Source organism: Anopheles arabiensis, chromosome 2, assembly GCF_016920715.1.
Source record: "Anopheles arabiensis isolate DONGOLA chromosome 2, AaraD3, whole genome shotgun sequence".
Taxonomy (NCBI): domain Eukaryota; kingdom Metazoa; phylum Arthropoda; class Insecta; order Diptera; family Culicidae; genus Anopheles; species Anopheles arabiensis.
In genome coordinates, this window is record NC_053517.1 from 25,583,464 (window position 1) to 25,605,244 (window position 21,781).

Sequence of the window (21,781 nt, forward strand, 5' to 3'; positions counted from 1 at the left end):
TTTGGTTGAAATTTGTTTCTCCATCGTTTCGTATCACTCAACAATTTTATCCTTTTTAAAGATAATAATATGTTTCTCGTTGCGTACCTTTTCGAGGTAGTGGTTACGAGGTATTTGTATTAAGTAGGTTAGGTGTATCAATGAAACGAAATTCTCGTTAAATAATTAGTCAACGCCGTGCTGTCGTGCCAACCAATTCTTTGCTGGTGTTTCATAAAACATGAATCTTGAGATACATTTTTAACGGCCTCAAATTAAACCCCAATTATGAAGAATGTATTGAAACGGTCGCAGTGTGTTAATGTTCCCGCAGGAAAACTCCCCTCGCAAACGAGCTACCTGAAATCAATTTTGATCCTGAACCGTCCGTTCCGGCTCATAAAATCATAAACTGGACGATTTTCCGTTTTACGGGCAGTGTCCATCCATTTTCACGGAAGTGTGGATCAAAATAGCAACCACAGGTAGATGCCGGACCGGCCACACATATTCATCCACCCCTTAAATTACCCTTTTTTAGGAGCGCTAAGTGAGGGTAAACAAGAATTAAGGGAAATTACCACACACACAACACAACACCCAGCAGTATGACGGAAGTATGACTTTTTGTCACCTTAATTATGGTTTCATCGGAATTGAGGCGTGTGTGTGTGGGTGTGAGAAGCACCAGCTAGCTAAAATTGTTTGAACAAAAATATGAACAACACGTACCACGATTAACCCACTCATCGTCATGGCGCGCTTGTCATGGCCGTAGTGCCTTTTACATATTTCATTCGTGTGTAATTAAGTGTAGTTTTCGGGGCTGAAGTGCGGAAGCGCTTTTTGGCAGCCCCAAAAATGGGATGCATGATTGGGTGCTATCGATTAGGTGTATTGTTCTCGAGTGTTCTGGCCGTCCATCGGCTAACCAACCTGTTGACAGCTTTCCTATCCAACCGTGTGCGGATCGAAAAAAAAGGGAAAGCACTTTCCATAACAAATCCAGTGACAGTACGGCCGAATGCACGGCCCGTAACGGCCAGTGTGTGTGTGCACGTTTATAAATGCTGGAAAATCAATCATATCGACGTGTCAAGCGTGGTTAGCATATAACTTTCCCGTGGTAAGGTCAATGGTACGGGGTGGGCCATTGCCAATCGAACTGGACGAGTTTTGGTGGGGCTCGCGTGTTCATCTTCACTGAGGAGTAAAAATCGAGCCAATATAGAACTCCGTGAAAGAGGCATAGTAGGTCGTGTGCTAGCACGGTACTGGGGTGTCCGGGTTTGACAGATGCTAGAGCTATGTCAGGGAAGCTCAAACGATTATAGTAACACAGTGAGATTTAACTCAAAAATATCTCTCATATTTCGATAAATCTTTGTTTTTTTTTTAATTTAAAGTGTGAAAATATTTGATGGTTTTGATTTGGATTTTATGTTACGAGTGAACAAAACTGTTTTTTTATAATAATAATTTGTTTGTTATTGAGTGTTTCTTCATCGATGGTATTTCATAGTATTTCTACATAAAATTTCCTACAGAAAACGGATGAAGATAACCAATAAATTTGTTATGCGATTAGAAGGGGTTTTTTAATTTAGTGGACAACAAGTGAGGTTTTGTGGAATACAAAGTGGTAGCAAGTTTAACGAAACTAAAACACATAAATCATGTTCTACTTTAAGCAAAATACATACCCAAACAAGGATTTAAGACATTGTTAGTGGACTTACTGATACGTTCAAGAAGTCTCGAAAAGCATAGTTTCGCTTCACTATCAACAGTGGCGGATTTAACGGTGCGCGGACTGAGCGGCCGCGGGGGGCCTCGTCAATGTAGGGGCCCCGTGTATGGTAATTCCAGCATTTAGAACAGTGTGTACAGTAGTCTCAGCGAGAGCTTCTGTGCTAGATAGGGGCCCCATGGATGAAAGGACTCATAAACTATAGGGGCCCAGTACAGGGATTCTGCCCCCCCCCCTCCCCGCCAGCAAACGCTTTAAGGTGTGTTTGATTCAAAACCTAATGCAACAATATGCACCCCCCCCCCCCGCTCGACACCAACCGTGGGGCCTCTACTCCTTTTAACGCTTAGGGCCCCCAACACCCTAAATCCGCCACTGACTATCAATCAATAGTGCCATTGAGCTCAAGTGAAACAGTTGAAGCTGTGTGCAACCTCTGCCGAAACAGTTTTACCAATCATTTATCCTACGGCTTTCCCAGCCCTGGCCGAACGAAGCAAGAATCGGCTCGACGGCCGCTGGCTCACTGTTAATTATTCATCGTGACATCAATCACTTCCGACACAGCCGTCATGGGCAAGTAGGTTCGATCGCTGGAAGGATTCGGTTTCGAGATGGACTGGAGACTCCTCCGTGCAATATGTATGTGTGTGTGTGCATGGCGTGGTCTGTTAGAAGCACCCAGGACGAGGCCGCCACCGTTCCCAAGACGGGAGCTAAATTATTTATATCCCATCGGTGAGCCTTTAAAATCGACCCGTTCGAGGCGCACTACCTGCTGTCGCTTGATCCAACCTGGGCAAAACGTCATTATCGGGAGCTGCTTCGTTGCTTCGGCCAAGGTGTAGATATTTCACACCATCGCGGTGGTAACGTACTGATCGCTGCAAGGTAAGCGGAAACACATTTTCCTCACCAAAATAAAGAAAAAAAACATCCATGTACTGCTTAACTCGAGCAGTGTGCGTGGAATGTATTGGCAACGGGAGGTGGGTTGAAGATTGGTCGGTTGGTTAATTATTCAAACGGAGGAGAGTACGGGGTAGGGGGAAGGGGGTAAATTTAACGCCGGAATAGAGCCGCCGGAACACCACAACATCGTGCCACATCCACCCACCTTCTCCCGCCATCAGGGGCTTTCCGGGGAGCGATGAACGTAACACGGCCAGATAGTACCTCGTACCTTCGCCGTACCTTATTGGTCAGCAGCCTTGGGTCAGTTAAAGTTTATGACTTATTCATACGTCTGGCATAATGAATTCATGACAGATAATCGCCGACCGGAAACCGTTTAAGGGAGGTTTTGCAGGATTGTACACCGGTTCGATCGAGCGCGGCCGAAACCGCCCGAAGGTAAACTACCGCTGTGGTTGATTTAAGAGGTAGAACAGCTTAAGAGCGCTGCCAGAGTCTTGCCAGCCCGCAGTCCCTTGCCGTAGGTGGCACTAATAACAATAATAACAGTTCTGACCACGCCAGTATCCATGGTAGGCTCACGGGCGCTAGGAGTGCTAAAATTTACACGAAATTTGCTACCGAGCGGAAGAAATATTGCAGCCCGGAAATGCAGCCGGAATGTAGCGGTCTGCTTCTGGATGGATGATGATGATGATGGTGAAGAAATCGATATGGTTTCATTTAAATTGTAGTATGTAGAAGCGGAGGCGTTTAATTTATGTTGCAACATGTTTCGGCTCATTCGCTCGTAGTTTAATTTTTCCATGATACATGGCTAGGGTCACAATATGCAATTGTAATTTTACGATAAATGCGTGAAAACAGATTTTACACAATGCTTTTGTTTATATTTCTGTGCATGAATTGAAACGTTTTTTTAAATAATATAATCAGCATTGAATTGCAATAAAATACACAATTCTCTGAAGTTGATGAATACTACTGCTTTCTGTTGTGCAGGTGTCAATCAATGGATGTCGCTCTAACTGCTACATTGTGCGTGCAGTGAACCTGTTATCATTTAACCAACAAATAGTTTAAGCCCTTCCGCTTGCACAGTAGCTATTGTTTGTAATGGAGCAAATAGCATAATCACACCTTTACCTCCCCTACCAAAGCCCCAAAGATTTGCATCGTTTGATCGCAGGCTGCTGCAGGCATGCTGCACGCTGCACACGGTACAATACGTTCCTGCCCGGTGCATCAACACGGCCACAAACAACACGCGCAAGGTGTGCCGGTGTTCGCTGGCACCATCTTAGTTTAGCAGCCGTGTGTTAATTGAAATAGGTCGTTGCCGTTGCCCAGCGCACCATTCGGACCAGGTGGGGAGGGGGGAAATAATCCTCAAGCGCACGCGGGCGCGCCCGCTCTTGTTCGCCATTGTGCACACGAGCACAGCGAGAATAAGATCCTCCATTGTGTGGCGATTAGGAGACGTTTGTCTTCGATAGAGAACCTCCACACGAAATTGATGAAAGCCCAGTAATTAACCATTTAATTGAGTAGTGTGCCAGTTTGTGTGTGTGTGTGTGTGTGTGCACGCCATCGGCCATGTAAGGCGTGCCCCGCATTCGTGGCGGTACACCAGGGGGTAGTGGGCTTTGTAGGGCCCGGTTTGCACCGTCCGCACCGTGGCAGGTTGATTAATTACGCCGAATCGCTTTCGGCATCGCTTTCGATCGAAGGATTAGGCAATAGTTTACCAATAATTAAGCGAGAATGCTGTTGCATTCGGACAATGTGCACGGATAACGGTGCACGCGGTGTTCAGAGGAGTTATCTCCTGCAGCGTTTCACTGCTTGACAGAACAGGTCCTTAGCTTTGCTTTGAATGTAGAGTATTTTGGAAATTATTAGGATGATCAAAATTACAGGGAGTTAAAATATAATTTTAACATTAAATCTCTAAACTAACATAACATAAACAGTAATCACTCTGAAAGATTCTAAACGCTTTCATAAACATTTCCAATCGTCACTATCCTGAGCTGAAGCAGATCGTTGAATGCAGCAAATTTTGTAGCAGATTGGATTAAGACTTTGAGGCTTTGAAGAGGCAAAAGTAATACGTCAAGAATCACTTAAATCTACTCAAATAATTATTTAAAAAGTTTCGTATAGTAAAGAATATATCGTTACAAAATATTCCACATTTGAGGTTAATGTTAGAACTTCAAGATTGTTTGCTAACTCCAAAGATGATCCTAAAAATAAAACGAAAACTAGTACTGTTCTCGAACTGCACTACCAACCACCGGATACTGTTCACATACCCCAGCTGCACATATGTAACGTAGCAAACTTATCAAAGTTATGCTGTTGGACAACATGCATTCCGATTAGATTAGACCCGGCACAAGTTACCGCCAACATGTGCCAGCAGCCAATTGCGATAGGTGATAGTTTGTCCCGAAAGGCCCAGCTAGCATAATCAAGGACAGCAGGCCTAATCGACAAGTTTCTGGTAGTTTGCTTGTCGGACGAAACGATGCTGCTACCTTTCCACGTGCGCTCCTTGAGCAGCGTCCTCAGTTAGCAATCTTTGCGCGGATTGGAGGACGAGTAGACGAGTGCCGATAAGTGTTGCGAAAGTTTGGAACTATTTCCACTGCTTAAACATCAGGTTTGGGGTTAGTTGCGGTAGCTTCCCGCTGTCGATGAGAGCTTTCCTCCGTCAGTGTGAGTGTTTCTGACAGCGACCACCAGGTGACGAGGAACGAAAGGGAACGGAGTGGTTGAGTGGGCAGCAACAAAAAACCTCTCCTCTCACTGCAAATGGTTAGTGTGGTCGAATGTTGAAGTCGTAATAGTGAAGGCTTTGTTTTGGCCCAGTGCAACAGAGCCAAACGGAATCGTCCCTCCCAATGTGCGCCCTTGGGGAAAGCTCCCGGTGAGGCGAACTCACTGCCGAAGCAGGAAGGTGAAGTGAAAATTTAATTAAACTTTACGAAACCTCTCCCAGTGCGGTGACTGACTTCCGGATTGGACTTGGAGTTGGTCCAGTGTCGATGTGCGTGTGTGTGTCAACGGTGGATGTCACCCGTGTGGGCGGTGTGCGCAGGTAAGGTTGCGGTGTGTTTCTATGCAAGAGAGCGAGAGTGCTAGTTTGTTGGCGCTTCCGTTTGCGCTTTACGAGACGTGTCAAAACATAATAGATGTAATAATATGGATAATTTATTATCTAAACATCTTGCCAGGCGCCTCCGTTTTTGGGACCGCCTCAAAAACGGGGGAACCCGGAAGCTGGAGCACAGTGCTCGGTGGGAGTGAAAATGAAACAGATAGATGGGACGCCACGCAGGCAAGGAGTGGTGAAAATGAGAACGTAAACATCTCCTTTTCGCCGCCAGCCGGCGAAGGATAAGCGATAAGCGCTGCGGTGTAGAAAAGTTAGGGACGAGTGAGTTGGTAATGAAGTTGTTGCTATTGTCGGTTTGCTGGGGGCGAAGGGTTGAGTTTAGGAGCAGATAGATAGAGAGTGAGAGAGATATCTACATCTACATAATCATGACCGTCCGAAAGGGGAATGAGAACTAGCGGATGACATGAGGTAAGTGAAAGGATGAAGGACATCGCTAGGAATGGTCAGCAACGGGAGCAGGTGACGGTAGCAGACACTGACGGAAATGCAGCATCGAGGAAGTTGTTAAGGTGGGTTACAATGGGAGTCCTAGGGAGAGGGTCCAAAGATAGACAACAAGGCAGCGAAGGATGGGGCGATTTTGATCCAACGTCAAAATCTTGTGCTGCCCGTAAGATGGTTGCGGTTTGAAATCGGCCTGGCCTGGATGAGTGCGGTCGGAATTTCTGGCATTAGTTGAGTTGTTTGACTTTTCCACTACCAAAATGGGGTTGTGGAGAGGTGGTCAGGGTGGCGGAAGGAAGGGACCCGGCTGGTGCTATAATCGGCATGAATGAGGAGGAAGGACATCGGGGCGACGGATGCAAACTGGGCGATGCGGAAATGCACAGTCAACGAGGTGGAATATTGAAGATGGCACTTGTGGGACATGTTTACGTCTTCCGGTCGAAGGATGAAGGTTCTGGACAGGCCGGCAGTACCCAAGAACCGACGATGCCAGTCGAGCAACCGAGAAGCTGTTGGGAATGATCTTCAGATAATGATAGTAATGGAGAACGATAGCTAGCTTAGTAGGGCTAGTAATAAGGGTAATTCAATATCGAACACAGCACAAACTCTCACGCTCCTGTTCCGATAAGAGTTTGTCGCCTGCATAAGCACTAGAAATTTGACGACACACCAAGGAACGATCGGTGCAGGAGGGTTATGCTGTACAGCGACCGGTAGCATGCTGCTGCAGCGGCTGGAACCGATTGGAGTGGAGGTGTTCCGGTGCAGGGATCTTGGTTCAATTTTGCGGAACTGTGTGCAGCGCACTCGAGCTAAAGCAGAAAACATCAAGTTAACGTTCCCAGGAGCATCATGAATTGGAGATGGCATTTGCAGCTGCAATCGGGCTGGTGCATATTTAAATTTCAATTCTGCATCCGGTTTAAGAGAAGGGGTTCGTGGCGAGCGGGACGTGTGCGATGTGAAGGTGACCAGGTCCTTAGTGCTGGTGGATTTATTACCGCACTTAAGAAACACACCAGGTGTGGCTGTGAAACCGACGGGGCTGCTAAATGGTCAGATAAGGCAGGACTGCAGGCACTGCAAGATCAATAAGAATAAAACATACATCATGCATAGCAAATAAACACAGTGTGTACACGCTCGTACCATTCGTGCTCAGCTGGGAAGGTTCTGTGGAAGGTTCTCAAAACAACGATCCGTAATTGAACTAGGAGGTTAAAGCGGATAAAGAGGGAACCGGTAAAAGAAATATGAAGCTGGAAAGGAGCAGGACTGCTGTACAATTAAGAGGCAGTATCTCGTGCATGGCAAAAAAAAAACGAGGTTATGTATCCCGGTAAGGAAAAAAGTGTTTTTGCATTCGGTATCCTGTAAAATCAGACTGCATAAAGGATCATATTGATTATCCATCAAAGCAGGGTGGGAACAGGACAGCTTTTTTGTAACGAGCTAGCATATTTTTGTACATAGTATTATATCTACGTGTATTATAAATTAATTTCTTGGCACGTCGATATCTTTAAACGTTGTATGCTGTATACGCAGGAAAAAGATAATTACATAAATAGTTGAATGCATTCTTAAGGAAGAATTAGGAAGAAGCCAAAGGTGGGTAAAATATGCCGCAGAATCAGAGAAAGTATAATAGGAATGAAAAAGAAGAAGAAAAACATAGGAAACTCAAAATAAGATAGTAAAAAAGTAAGAAGTGAGAAGAAAAAGCGGGAGACGACTAACCTAAGAAATGGAAAATTAAATCAAAATCAGAAGGAAAAAAAGAACATAAAAAACTAAGAAAAGTAGGCAGACGCTAAAAATATAAAAAAGGGAAAGATAAGAAAGAAGGATAAGAAGAACAAATGAAAGATAATAGAAAGAAAACAAAAAGGAAACAAAGCAAGGAAGAGCAAAAAAATAATAAACTAAAAAGAAGGGTGATAACTAAGCCAAGAGCCACCGGAGGCATTAGACAAACTCAAAGTAGGCATTAGGCAAAAGAGAACACAAAAAATAAAGGGAAATATATCATTAAGTAAAACTTTTGTTTTTCGTTTGATACTTTTTTAAACACAAAACATGAAAGAAAGTAAACCTCCTACTTCTCACTAGAATACATTTGAAGTTGCAGAAAACGCCTTTTGCAAGAAATTGATGTCCTTTTTATTATTCCGCAAGAATATATCTTAAATTCGCTCTTAATTATTGAGCTGTCATATAGTTTTTGCAATGACTTTGACTTTTTATCACATTTTCCATCTAAGCATTCGTACAAATAAATTCGATAGACATTTCTTGCGGGATATTATGTACAAAATAATAGTAATATTACAAACATAAATTTCCCCACCAACAGTTATTAGCAGGGGTATGCAATGGATTAGCTCACCATCCACCCCGGGGCTTGTTGAAATGCTCGTTTTACCCAACGTGATCCCCATGACGTGATGACTACTATGGTTGGGACGTTTTTTTTACGACGCCAAGCACGCATAAATCCAAACCCCTAGCAGCAGCAGCAGCAGCAGCAGCAGCAGCAGCAACAGTAGCAGCAACAGTAGCACCAAATAGCACCGGCCTATGTCCGCACAACTGTGGTGCGTTTTTAATGGTGCGGTTCTAACAACTATAATCTCGCTGCGTTCTGCCCAAAACGAAACCGCGTGATTAGTGCGTATTTAAAACGAGAGCAAAGCAAAACGCCCCCTCACAAAAAAAGCAAAACAAACGGCTCTGGGTTTGGATATTTTGTTTCCATTTTCGTGTTTCGCATTGTTGTTTCCCACCCAGAGTGCGCCTCCCAATCTTTGTCATAATCCATAATCCATTCCCGGTTGCAACCGAGGGCCCTTCAGTCTGACGAACTGCTGCCAGTGGTTGCCAGCGTCATCAAAAGCCTGCCCGTTCGTTCGTTCCCGGGTCGATCCACATCACGCAAAGTACAGGGGACGGTGGTGCGGAATCGCGATTGGGGGGCTAACAGTGTGGCGTGGTTGGTGCGGTCCCATCATCTACCGTACGCCTTGTTTCGGCGCGGTTTCGGCAGATATTGCGTGACATTTGTTTCCCCACAGTGCCGAGGTCGTATTTTGTGTAGAAGCAAGATAAATATTTGCCGATAAGAATCATCAAATTTCAGGCTCAGTTTCACTCTCGGATTATGTCCGGTTGGTGCGGTTTCGTGTTTCGCGGTCGCTGCTGCTGGACAAGCCCCACACCGGAGAGGGTGCAATTGGCCAGAACAAGCACCGGGGCAAGTTATGGCGATAGATCAAACTGCGCCGGGGCAGAAAATACTAACAAGAAAAAAACAGCGGAAAGCAGAGAAATCGACTGTTTTGCGTCTGATTTGCACACGAACGTTTCGGGCAGCAGTACGGGACCGAAGCGTCCGGTTGTCCACCTACGCGGGCCGGCCCGGTAGCACGGCAGCACTACCGTGGTTTAGAGATTGTAGATAAGTGTCATAAATTTGTCCCTCCCGTGCAGTCCGTACCGTGTTGCAGAGGGACGGCAAACGCATCCGCGAGGAAGATGAATGAGCGAACGAGCGCGAAAGGGTTTACAGGGTTCAGAGGGTGATTGCGAGAGCGAGAGCGAGAGAAAGGTCCAAAGATCCGTGCGTCCTCTCTCGCAGCAACTGGCACAGGATTTGAGTGACAGACAGGATGAAAAAAAAAACACAATGTCCGTCCGTCGGTCCACCGGAAGAGTTAAGCTTGAGGTCGATGTCAATGGAGGCACCGGCGTGCGTTACTGTTGGTACCATTTGGTGGGTAGGTAAAGATGTTAATCTTTCGCTGAAATCAGGCTTTCGGTCAGTTTCGGGCCTGTTGACTGTATCCCGTCCAAAACCCTTTTTTTCTCGCTTCGTTTTGTTTCAGCGGTATTGTGCTCTGTTGTCCTAGAAAAAAAAGGATGCAGCTGTGCAGATTTGTGAAAGGGAAATGCTTTCAACTGCGGCCCATTGTTGTGAAGCGGTTTGACATTTGATCCACCGGTGAGTGGAGCGTGATAGTGCCGGTGATAGTTCTTGAACTTTAAGCTTTATTTTTGCTGGATCAAAAATGCTGTTTGTATTATTTTATGTTATTACTTTATTATATTCATTTAATTTTCTTTTTCACTCCATTGTCCGTTGATAGCTTTCGATTGTTGCAACAACTGCACATGGTTGTCCAGTTCCGTCCGAGTGGCGTTAAGAGACAATCAATCACTTCAAATGTTAAGCGCTTGTGTATCAACGTTGTACTTGACCTATTGTTAGTGATTGACGTATAGTCTATGAGTACATTTTGAAGAGTAAAGTAATGCTTATTATTACTTGTATAGTCTGGTGACATACATAGAGTTTATCACACAATCTTTCGTTGATGATTATCGATTAAAATGATTACATAAAAAAAACAATTTGAATGCATTTTGTTGTAATGTTCAGATCACCTAGAGTGATTTTTTTAAAACTTTATTAAACATTTTATTCTGTCACCAAATAAAATAGATCCCTACAATTATTGCCCGCACTGTCCCACCCCCATACAACTGGCCATTCGTCCTGTTCGCATGTTCGAAACTGTCACACGGCAAATGCGGTTCAAAATCGACGTTGCGCAACATACAGCAGCCAGCCCCATGGAGTACCGTGTCAGTCCGAAATACCGAAACCCGAAACTGCCCCGGTTGGCCAGTCACGTGTTTCCTAGTTCGAAAAACCACCCTACACCCTCCCGGACAGAAACGGCAGGATCAACAGTGGTGATGGAGGGAGGGCCAGCAACTGTCACCCGTTCGGCCCTTGTTGTGTTCGGCTGTTCGGCCGGGTTTTTGTTATCGTTTGCGTTCGTGCCGTAGGTAAAGCTGGCCCACGAACGGAACCCGAACACAAAACAGCCAACGCGTACACTGCAGCGGCTGGGAAAGTGCGTCGGGAAAAAGTGGTCCGGAAAAATGATACCCACATTCTCTCAAACGAAGCCCACTCTCTCTCGCTCTCTCTCTCGCACACACTTGTATTTGTCAAAATTTCTCTCATTCTCTTTGTTTCTTTTCGAGATTTTAAGCATCTTCTCTCGGTGCGATACAAATTCACATTCATTCGTGAGCGTGAGCACAGAAAGAGAGAGAGAGAGTCCCACAAACTCTCCGGATTTTCCTCAACGCTAGGGGATGGTTCGGGTCGGGTCGATTTGCTGCTGCTGCTGCTGCTGTTGATACCTCTAATATGTGTGTACATTTTTTGTTGTTGTTCCCTCCGACCGAATCCTGACGGTGGCGGCAGCCCGACAATTGATGAAGGTTCAGTATTTGCGTTGCATTCCTTACGCGAGCATCCCGCGCCACCGAGCGATCCCGGGGCGTACTGTGCGCGTTTCGCTCTGTCCAAATCTGCTTGTGTCATTGCGGGGTTTTAGTGAAAGTGTGAAGTGTGTGCTGAAAAACAGGCGGTACAGCCAAAACACACGGTGTGGTGGTATTGTACGGTGGGTGCTGCCACTGTCACTGATTGGCAATCGGCATTTTTCCGGTAAGCGTTGTGTTTGGGTGTGTGTGTGAGGGTGTTTGTTTTGCGCGAAACAGGGCCAACGATTGAAAGGAGCAAAATTGATCGATGCATCGTGCACCCTGTATCCCATCTGTGCTGCACCGCGGCACCGTGTGTGACGGCGTGAAGCGTTCGGATGCTTTAGTGTCTGGTGTCTGGCATCATCTGATTCTGGTGTGATACTAACCGATCGATGGGTGGCGATGGATCAGGGCCACAGTGCCAAGCTTTCTGATGTGGTGTACGTAACACTGGTTTGTGCTTCAAGTTGCGTGTGTGCATGTGTAACACAGTGTGGTTAAAAAGCAGGATAATAAAAGAATGCGAGTGTTATTGTTGAGCGAAAAGGCTGTTCGAAACTAATCACCACTGAACAAGGTTTGTGTACTTAGTTCTTATCTGAACATCAAAAAGTTGTTGGGAGGGATTGCCTGAAAACTGAAGTTATATCTGTGGTTCTTTGTGTAAAACCGCGGGGAGCATAGTTGTGCTGGAAGTGAGCGACTGGTTGAAAAGTGTTGTTATCAAACTAAACCAAACATATCAGTGTCAATAATGCCATACTTTTTCAGTGATTAATTGTACTAAAAACGATTAAAAAAATCCTCTGCAAATTTGAACATATTGATAAAGGATACATGCTAGAGCGTCACAGCTTTAAGGTCAGTTTGTAGACGGTTCCGTTGCTGTAAAGACTCAAATGATTCAAAAGCTCGTTTGGTTTGAAGCTCGCTGCCATCCGTCCTATGCTATACTCCGCTGCACCGTCACCAGATCGTTTCGGAAACTTGCCAAAACGGGGTTAGTTTCGGCTCGGAAACCACCACTGACCCAGTGTGGCCGTGACGGACCGAGAGCCACCACATGGCGCCTCCCCCCCAAAAACCCAACAGGAAGCGCGCTAGTGCCGGTGAACAATCACGCGACCAAGAATGGTGTTGGTTCCCTCTTGCACCAAAGGACACCAGCTCCTTTCTGCTGTGTATCAGTTAGCTTGGCTTAGGGGACAAACCCAGGCAACCCTTCCCGCTACAACACCGTGTTAGTGGTGGTGGTGCAGGCATTTTCCAGTGACAGAATTTACCACCGATCGTTTTGAGACACCGCGACACGGCCACGGCCACGGTGGTGAAAGCGGTTGCTGGAGCGAGAATGCCTCGAGTGCTATTTTGTGGCTCCCACGCTTGTGTTTGGTAAACAGTTGGTGCGCTCGGCTTGAGGCCCGTAACCCCCGTTACCGTACTGACGACTGATGCCCCCGCCAACACGAAGAAGGGACTGCGGTGGAGCTGTGGCAAACAGAGCAACCGAAAACCCGACGCTGCCAGTTGGGTTTTTGGGATCGATTTTCCACTTAAAACCTCAATCGGAGACCGTAAACTATTTCATAACATCGGTCGGGTTGGTTTGCGATAGCTCGAGCCACCCGAACGAAGCGTTAGTGTGTGTGTGTGTGTGTTTGTGTGAGCGAGAGCGGTAGGGAGTGTTGGGTTGGGGGCAGGGGGGACTATAAAACAATCACGAGTAAAATGAGAAAATATTCATCTAATGTGAGGTAACAAAAACCCTCTCTGTACCGCTCTTTGCCTCGAAGCCCCACCAACACGACCCACCATGATTGGGAAGAAGGGCCAAGAATGGATCCATCACTAATGTGGAGTTCGTCTTTCTGTGTCTGTGCAGAAAGGAATGAAGGATCTACGCTTTTGAAATCAGTCACACGACCCGGAGCTGAAAAACAGGGCAAGTTTTCCCGTCCGCTCAAAAAGTGCCCCTGCCTGACGACGAGTGGCAAAAGGGGGGGGGGGGAAACGGTCTCGAACGGTCTTGCCTTGCAAGCGGAGGATTAACAATTTATTCAATAGAGACAAAAGTATCCTCCCTGGCTGGTTCGGGATACCCGGGTTCTGGCGGGAGATTTTGCCCCGTCCCCGTTCCCTGCCCCGTAGCTTACCTTTTCGATCTTACGGCACCCGAAGGCCGTTGCGATGCGGAGCTACCTTGTGCAAGCGAAGGTTTTGCTCGGCTTCGATTCGAAATCGAACCCGTGAAGGGATGGACAATGGCAGCGCAAAAAAAAAAAGAACGCACCGTACCGAGTACCTTGAGGAACAAAAGGCTAAGCAGAAGGGAAGCCCTTTATTTTTTGCGCTCTTGTACTGTGCAGGGAAACCCGTGGGAGGCTGGGAAAAAGGCGAAAGGAAAAGCTCGTCTCCAGATCGTGGTGACGACGGCGATGAACGACGAAACGGCTGAACGTTGCGTCCGGCAATCGTTGATCCCGGGACGATGCTTAGAATAATGTTGTGTGTATGTGTGTGTGTGTGTGTGTGTCCCGGACCGGGCGGACGTAGCACGCAAAGGTGGTAGAACTTTATTTCCAGCTTGATAATCAACTTTGCACGTTAGGGCCAATTTTCCACCATCCACACCGTCCGGAAGTTCCACTCCGGCGGGGGTCCGGTCATTGTGGACGAGAGCAAGTGAAAACTGTGGACTTGTGGAGATGGAGGAGGTGGCGGAGTTCGGTGTCGATAAGAACCGAACCTCCCGTAACCGATATGTCGCATTAAGTGGCAGCAAAAGGAAACCTTTCCATTCTTTTGCGCTATCTCTCTCTCTCTCTCATTCTCAGTATCTGTCTGTTTCTGTGTTTGTATCGTACCTTAAGTCCCCGTACTTTGACCGTCCCCCGTCCTTAGCTCAAGGAAAGTGGCTTCCGCTTTTGGATGAAGCTAAAGTCTGTCTCTCGGCACGACCCATCGAGCGGGGTTTGTGTCCGTCTGTGGGTGTGTATGTGAAGAATAACAAAAAAAAGGCTTTTCCACTTTTCAATCAGCATGCGAAACGGCGCGAAAGGATCGCACGCTTTTACTTTTATTTCATGCTGATCGGTTCGTTTCGGGCAAAGTTTCTTTCGGGTGATTGGGTTGAAGATGCTGTGCTGTGAATTAGCCGAAAAAAGGGGGAAAGTTTCTTTCTATTACCCCGGGTCGGGTGGTACTAAAGCACACGGATGCCGGAGTCGGAGGTGGGGTTTCTGTGGGCATTGTTATCTTTAGCCGGTGTACACAAAAGAAGAAGAAAAAACGGTTTCAATCAGAAGAAGACCACTTTTGGGGTAGATCCAAACCATTGAAAAGGACCTTTCGCTGTGCTGGGTGGGTCACTTTTGTCACACGGCCACACATCCTTAAGGTAAGGCTTCCATCGCACCGAGAGAGTTTGTTTTGTAGTTCAGCGTGTGAATTCGAACGGAAGGGTTTGCTCGGAGCAATATCTACGGTCTACGATTCTCGATTCATGGAACCGTAAGCTAAGGATTTCCGGAGGTTTTATTCCCCATTTTCCAAGGCACCCTTTCGCCCCGGTTAACGATGGCGCCACAGTGCGCGTTAATCCTTCCTGCCACGGGGATCGAAAATCGAGCCCCGGGCGCACATTAACCCATCAACCGGGCGATCAATTAAGGGGGACAATTAATTACCAGATTATCAGACCCGCGGTTCGCGCTATTGCCGTCAGACGGATCGTTTCTTCCTTTTATGTTTTTTTTGTTGCTGAGTATTATCTGCGTTTGTTTTGATTTTGGATTGAAGTTTGGTGCCTTTTTGTTGTGCTTCTTTCGTCACCCGAAGCCCGGATCATTAGAATGACCGAAACGACCAGGGGATACGGTTGAAGCAAACCACTCATTCGCTCCCAGCAGGAGCAGCAGCAGCAGCAGTAGTGGTAGCAGTGGCAAATTATTGCTGATGAAAATTGATACTGTTTCGTAAGCGATTCGGGTCAGTCGTTTCGTTCGTATCGCGCAACCGGAAATGGGTATAATCGGAAAGAGTTTTTGCTTTTCTTCCTTTTCGTGGGTGAAAAACATAAAAGACTGATTGAAGAGCTCGTCTAGAGAGCTCCTCTCTCTTGCTGTCTCACTTATTAGAGGTTATTTTTGAACCCAGTTTTCCCAATTGCTGCTGCAAACCACATTCCCAACCCGCCTGAAGGAGCACGGCACGTGGCAGCTTCTTTTGCCGCGAGTGGCGTGGACAATCCATCCCGGGCCTCGGGTAAAGGTAGCCGAACTCTTAATAATTTCCCGGAACTGTTTGTCTTGGGCGTAGACGGAACGCTTGATACTTCGCTCTGCAAATGGAATATAATGGTGGCGCTCGGCGTGTCCCGAACCGGGACGCAAGCGGCAAGGGAGCCCACACAGCGCAATATTACAAAGTGGACTCTAAGGAGGAGGAGGTCCGTACGGTCCGTCTGTCTCTTGCGAAGAAGACGCACTGCACGCAGAATGTCACGGAACGAATTTGCGTTTGTCAAACCACTCTCTGGGGAAGCATGGAAGACGGGTGGAAAAAATGGAATGTTTACCAAACCGGACATCCACCGACACTCCAAACGCGCGCGCACTCTCAATGTAGAGATGGTGGACCTGGTCGGAAAGGAAAAACCTCCTCGAAAGACAAGGATGTTATTTTTTCGCCCAGTCGTTCGCTCGTTTGTTTGATTATCATTTAATTTCGAGACGGTCTTGTTGTTCTTCCGCTATCGGGAGGATGGGGTCGTTCGCCGTCTCCGTGGGCTGCCGTGCATCGGGGACCACTTCCGCTCCGGCGCGAACACGCCACGCGGTCTGCTTTTTTCTGGCGTTTTCCGTTGGCCCATTTCTATGCCCCTGTGTCTCATTCGCTTAAGTGTTTGGTAGCGTTGGGGCTAGTGGGGCGAAATAGATAGGGAGGTAAGGGATTTGCTAGGGTAAATGTTTGTGCCCGGTGCAGGAGCTTGGATGGGTTTTTGGGTCTGCTCTCCCCCCCACTGCCTACTATTCCAATGTAGCAGATAAGTAATTAAACCAGAGCCCAACTCTATCGGGTTTGGCGCGCGTATTGCCTTCGGGCTTCAGGTACGCCACCAGCTGAGGGCCGCGGAAAATCCACTCACTCTATGAGTCTCTCTCTCTCACTCTTGCATCCCTTTTCCCTTTCTGCTTTGCAAAGAAAAACAGTTTGCGCTGGAGAAGGAGCAAATCAAAATAGTTGCTGTATGCAGATCGGCCTTCACGCCGGGCGGGATTCGCGCCCGGAAGGATTCCGGGGTGCTGCCGGAGTTTAATTAATTTTTCTTGCTCTCTCTCTCTCTCGATCTCTCCCTTTCCCTTTTTTTCTTCTTCTACCGTTCTGCCACATCCGGTCCTGCTGGTTTTTCCATCTTGCCGTGTGTACACTTGTGTGCAAACCCCTCCTCCCCCGCTCGAGGAAAAATTGAATGAAACGAACGGGGTTCGATTCGCGCATTCGAGTTTGTTTAAGGGGTGGGAGCGTGTTTTCTTTTCTTTTTTGCGCTACATTCGATGCTGTAGCGAGCTGACTTATTTTTACCACTGTTTGCACACCAGCAGGGCGGTGGGTTGGAGTGTGTGTGTGTGATTGTGGAAAGGGAGAAAGAGAGAAGAGTTAAAATCCACCAGGCGCATAATTTTGCCCCCTCTTCTACAACTCCACAGCAGTGAAGAACCACGCGTTCATGATTTGAAATGTGCCGGAAGTCGCCGTTTTTTCCCTCTTTTTTTCGATCGGATCTTATCACACACGATCTTAGTTATTTTATTTTAATTTTTTTTAGACATGAAGCAAAGGCATACAATCTCATCGAAGAGGAATCTTTGCAATCTTTGGCGTTCCCGCCGTAAAACGTGAGCGTAAGCAGTCGCTTTGGTTTGTTTGCCTTCGCGCTTTGCGCTTGCGATTAGGGATTTTAGGTTTCGTTGTGGTTTGGGTTTTCTTTTTGATGCAAAAGAGGGCAAGCCCTTTCAGCAACATTTTGGCTGCAAAGATGCGTGCCGATTCGTTGGCGTCTTTGTTGATCTTGGGTGGAGAACTTTTCCCAAAAGCAATGTTTTTCAAACAGCAATGCTGTTTTCCGGATACTCCCAAGACAAAGCGAATGCAGAGAGAGAGCGAGAGATAAAGAGAGAGAGAGAGAGAGAGAGAGAGAGATAGAGAGAGCTGTATTGTGTTGCCACAGTTTTCGTGGTCCTGTTACTTCTAGCGCGGGGGAAACGAAATAAAAACACCCTTGTGTAAAGTGTCCCTGCCGGTACATGACCCCGCTGTTCGTCCACTCCGCTTCTGTTCCTTCCCGTGACGCCGGTGTTGGTTAAATTAAAAAGTGAACTTTGATTCCATTCCTGTCCCCTCTCTGACCAGTGCCACCAGTGTGGCAACGGGACATAATGAAATTAGAAAGCAAATAACTCAATTTAGTTCGCAAGTGAAACGTTTGCGGCTTCTAACCCTCGATCGTGCTCGCCCACGGACGTTCCCGCCTACTAGCTGTTGGGGGGGGGGGGGGGGGAATTATGCCCTTCCCCTCTGTTTGTGCTCTGTTTGCACTAAACCGGTCTGGCTGTGCTGAGTGATGTATACATTTTTACCCACCCTCCTTGAGCGACGGTCGGGCGACTCGGCATCTCGGTTGCTAGGAAGGTCCGAAAACCCGGTTTTTGGCTAATATTTACCAATTTTACTACCACATCGAAAGTTCAGCCACCGGAACCGGAGTCTCCCACTCTGAAGTGGTGTGTGTGTGTGTGTTTGCTGTTGACCAGTGTTGCCAACTGTCAAACGGAGCGTGCACCAAAGGGCAAGATTGACGAAACCTGCCATTTCCAACAACAGGTGCACGGGAGCCGGTCGGTCGGTTGGTCGGGTCGAGGGGCGGGGGAAGAATTTTAATTAAAAGTCTTTTATAAATCAATTTGTCGAACCTCATTCCCCATCACGCTGTGAAAATGTTGGACGGCTACAAGCACCCAAGGTGACACACAAACACACGCACGCTCGTACCGTTTTTGGCAAATGCCTATACGTGCTGGCGCGTTCTGTCGGTGCTCGTACGCAAAGTGGGTGGCCGATGGTGGGGCCGAAAGGGACGCGTATCGATTACGCGTTGGGTGGCGGCTCCCGGACCCTTCCCCGGAGTGGGTAGAGTTGCTGGCGACAATGTTGGGCGACGGTACGGCATTTTTCCGAGCCCGTTTTGCAGTGGAAGTTTAGTCTCTCTCTCTATTAGTTGCTTCCGCTGGTTGGCTGTGCTTCCAGAATCCCCAGCAAAAGCAAACGCACCAAACCAAACTGCGGCCACTCCACGGAAAACATGTTCAACCTTTCCACCCTGGCTGGTGATTGTGAGTGAGTAGTGAAGCAACCATTCCATCGTCACGGGTTTCGCCACCGATACGCAGAGGAAGTCGTAGGGCAAACGTTGTAACTTCCAAAAATAGACAAAGAAGTACGTTGCTGTTCAAGTTTTTTTTCTTCCAAACTAGAGCCTGAGAATAGGTGCCGAATTCGGAACTTTACGGTTCACTCGCTCAAGGTGTAGGGGTGTAATTAATAATAACGATTTAATTATGAGGACAGGACCCGCGCGCAAGGGTTAAATTTACCTTTTACCAACGATCTTTCCTCCATCGATTGTCCTTCTTTTTTTTCGCTGGCGTTGTTTGCCGAATTTTGATGCCCTGCTTCAAATTCAACCCTTTTTTGTTGTTGTTCAAAAACAGAACAGACTCAAGGTCTATTGGGTTTTCGATGATGCATGCTGCTTTAGCGACCTTTTGCAAAGAAAAAAGAGCGCACCAACCAAAACGCGGCTGATCGCTATCAAGCATCAAGCGGGGAAAGGTCCTGAGGGCTCGAGGAAATCGATTAGAAGAATAGAAGGTGATACAACAGCATCAGCACACACACACACAAACTGAGCACACGGTGAGTTAAATAGGCAGAGAGAAGAAGAAAATTCGCTGTCGGCTGCAGTAAAAAAAATGAAGGCAAAACCTCGAACGCATCAACGAAGACCGCGCTGATCGTTAATTAGACCCGGATCCGGATGGTCCGTTCGCTTGGACTCCCCTGAGCCATTGCCGTTCATATATATTTTTTTCACTCCGCCCGTTGCAGGCGCAAACGGGAGCCAATGATTTCACGGTCTAGGAAGAATTAAGTGCGCCATCTTTTGGGTTTTTTGTTGTTGCCGTTGCCGTACGGTTTTCGATATAGGCCATGGGTTCGCTTACGGGATGCCTCGTAGGGCCGGAGTACGATAAGGTCATCAATTAAATTTTCCCGCCTGACTTGACCCCGGTGGCGGTGCCGGTGGGCGGGCTTATTCCTCATCTGCCCCGAAGTGGAATATAGGAAGAGCTGAAGGGATGCTGCTGCTGGAACGACAAGCCGTGGACGGTTTTGTTGATATTTTTCGTCGGCAACTTCGTCGATTAAATCGAATCGCGTGGCTTTTACCACGCGTCATTTGAGCAGAGAGGGGACCGTTTTTGTTCGAGTTCCAGTTAATTACTGTTAGTGAATTGCAGTCTTGCTCAACCCTCCCCTGTGTCCCCATGGGGACGCGTTCGCTGTGATTAGGATGGTTGAGTTAGACGATGCAGAAGAAGAGGAAAAAACTCCTTCCCTCTATTGAACCTCTTAAAACAAATATGGTACCACCGTTTGCCAGCCGGGCTGGGCGACGAGATGTGGCTTGGCTTTGTCGCTTTTAATATTTCTCGTTTTAGCAAAACGATGGGAACACCACCTTCGTGGAAGATCGAAAGATTGGACCCGGCAGAATGACACACCGTAATGGTTATGATTTTTGGTTTTTTCGACCGAGCGACGGGGGAAAACTTTTCCTTTTATGACATCTACAAACCCAGACGGTTTGGGGCCGTCGCAGCTCCCTCGCCGTGCTTTCCACTTTTAACGACAGCACCAACCATAACGAATCTCTAGCACCTGCGTGTGTGTGTGTGTGTGTGTAAAATAGATCGTCATCGTAAAAGCGCACGCGAACGCGCGCCCGATTCCCCGCGTTGTGCGGTTTTACCCGTGCGAAGCTTGCGGGCGGCAAACGCACCGGCAAACGTCGAAACTGACGCTCCCCTCGAGGGCTTCGCCCGGAGCCGTGCCAGATTAGGATGGGTTTTTCCTGTGCAAGCTTATGCTGGGTGTGTGTGTGTGTGTGTGCCTGTGCACGTATAATGTGATGGAATGTTTACGATTTTAATTAAGATTCGTAAATAAAAATGAGCACTGCTACGATGGACCGGGGCCTTCCGTTCCTTCGCTCGTTTTCTGAGGTGTGCTTCAGCGACGTTCGACGGCGGAAAATAGACGCCAAAGTGGGAGGAGTACACTGAGGAAGGAAGGTATCGAAATGAAAGTTAATGCCCGATGTGCACACAAGATTGTATGTGTGTATGTGTGTGTGTGAAGCATATTCGCGATTTTATAGCGCCGGGCGTTGGGAAACTTGTGGCGCTCTGGCCTCGGGCGCTGAAGCTTATCAGCAGACGGGGAAAAGTGAAGAAAATGGTTACGTTCAGAAGCATACTGTCTGGTGAAAATTATTATAAAAAAACACGATGAAAGTGAAAGCAATATAGAACAGCTTTAAAATAGCTAGCAAAGTTCTTACAGATCATATGAGAGTGGTCTGAATTATCGAGTGAAAATGAACGTTGTTTAATTGGTGTTTTGATGAGATCTCGCAACATATAAAGCAAAATATAAAGATTACAAAAGAGTTTTGCTTAGAATAAACATTTACTATTAGACTATACATTTTGATAAAATTGGTTTTAATTACGTAGCATAGAAGTACGTAGGATACAATGGTCTATCATTAGATTTAGACTGATTTTACCGAGTATTTTCGACAATTTTTCACACAATTTCCTCGATTATCCTGTTATATGATACACTTGTATAAAAAACCGGATTTATAATTAAAAAAGAACTTATAGCACCTGTTGTGCGATTCACACACCCATCTGCCGCACCCAAATTCATCAGTAAGAAGCGCCACAAAATAAAGCCTCACAGCTATAAGCGATCAATCAATGTGGTTTTGTTTCGGGAAGGAAACTCAACAACTGCTGGAAAATGCTGCT

General features: G+C 46.9%; 1 protein-coding gene across 3 annotated transcripts in view; it reads left to right on the forward strand.

Annotated features, from left to right (window-relative positions):
* Positions 1-11,597: 11,597 nt before the first annotated feature.
* Positions 11,598-21,781, forward strand: part of LOC120893688 (MAM domain-containing glycosylphosphatidylinositol anchor protein 1) — a 230,951-nt gene continuing 220,767 nt past the window's right edge. The window contains exon 1 of one of the 3 annotated variants that reach the window (XM_040295713.1): positions 11,598-12,201. The gene's annotated coding sequence lies outside the window, so the exon portion shown is untranslated. Of the gene's footprint in view, positions 12,202-12,249; positions 12,486-21,781 lie in introns of those variants that run through there. The other 2 variants (XM_040295712.1, XM_040295714.1) reach the window with 2 other exon arrangements.